We start from the raw sequence: 1,012 nt of genomic DNA, 5'->3' as shown, positions 1-1,012 counted from the left end.
TTTTGTTGTATGGACTTCCTAAATATATTTCATTACTTCTGACCAAGCATTTGTGGGATTTGCCCCAATTTTGACAGGTAATGGTGATTTTTATGATTCTATTCCTCAATCTGAGAAGACTCAAATAACCTTAATGTGTTCAGTTGGAGGGAGGGTTACCAGATAAAATACAGGACACCCAGTTAAATTTGAATTTCAGAAAAGCAGAAATACCTTTTTAAGTATATCCCAAACATTGCATGAGATATACTTAAAAAGTATTTATTGTGGGGCAGCCCTGGTGGCGCAGCGGTTTAGCGCCACCTGCAGCCCAGGGTTTGATCCTGGGGACCCTGGATCAAGTCCCGCATCGGGCTCCCTGCATGGAGCCTGCTTCTCCCCGTGCCTGTGCCTCTGCCCCTCTTTCTCTCTCTGTGTCTCTATGAATAAATAAATAAAATCTTTAAAAAAAAAAGTATTTATTGTTTATCTGAAACTCAAATTTAACCAGGAATCCTGTATTTTTATTTGCTAATTCGGGCAACCCTAACAGGGTTTTGCAACAGGTGTTCCCCTCTCCATCCCATCCCAAACAGAGAGGTTTTCCTGCATGCTAAAAATGATTCCCTTGGCAAATAATCAAGAGCTAATGGAACAGAATAGTCCAGTGAAGTACACTTGTGACCCAAAAGCACTGCTCCTCAAAGTGTGTTCCATTTGGAGGCCACCTGGGCGGCCCCCCTCTGAGAGAGAAAGCAGGTTTTTTTTTTTTTTTTAAAGATTTTATTTATTCATGAGAGACGCAGAGACACAGGCAGAGGGAGCAGAGGGAGAAGCAGGCTCCATGCAGGGAGCCTGATGCGGGACTTGATCCCAGGTCTACAAGATCAGGCCCTGGGCTGAAGGTGGCGCCAAACCGCTGAGCCACCTGGGCCGCCCGAGAAAGCAGGTTAAATGTAGGGACCCCACACCATGGAGGAGAGTGCAGCAATTAGTCGCAACAGCAGCAGTGCTGGATGACACAGTAGGAACC

Source organism: Canis lupus, chromosome 26, assembly GCF_011100685.1.
Source record: "Canis lupus familiaris isolate Mischka breed German Shepherd chromosome 26, alternate assembly UU_Cfam_GSD_1.0, whole genome shotgun sequence".
In the NCBI taxonomy this organism is placed as follows: domain Eukaryota; kingdom Metazoa; phylum Chordata; class Mammalia; order Carnivora; family Canidae; genus Canis; species Canis lupus.
The sequence above is the reverse complement of the archived record's forward strand: the minus strand, read 5'-3'. Positions refer to the sequence as shown.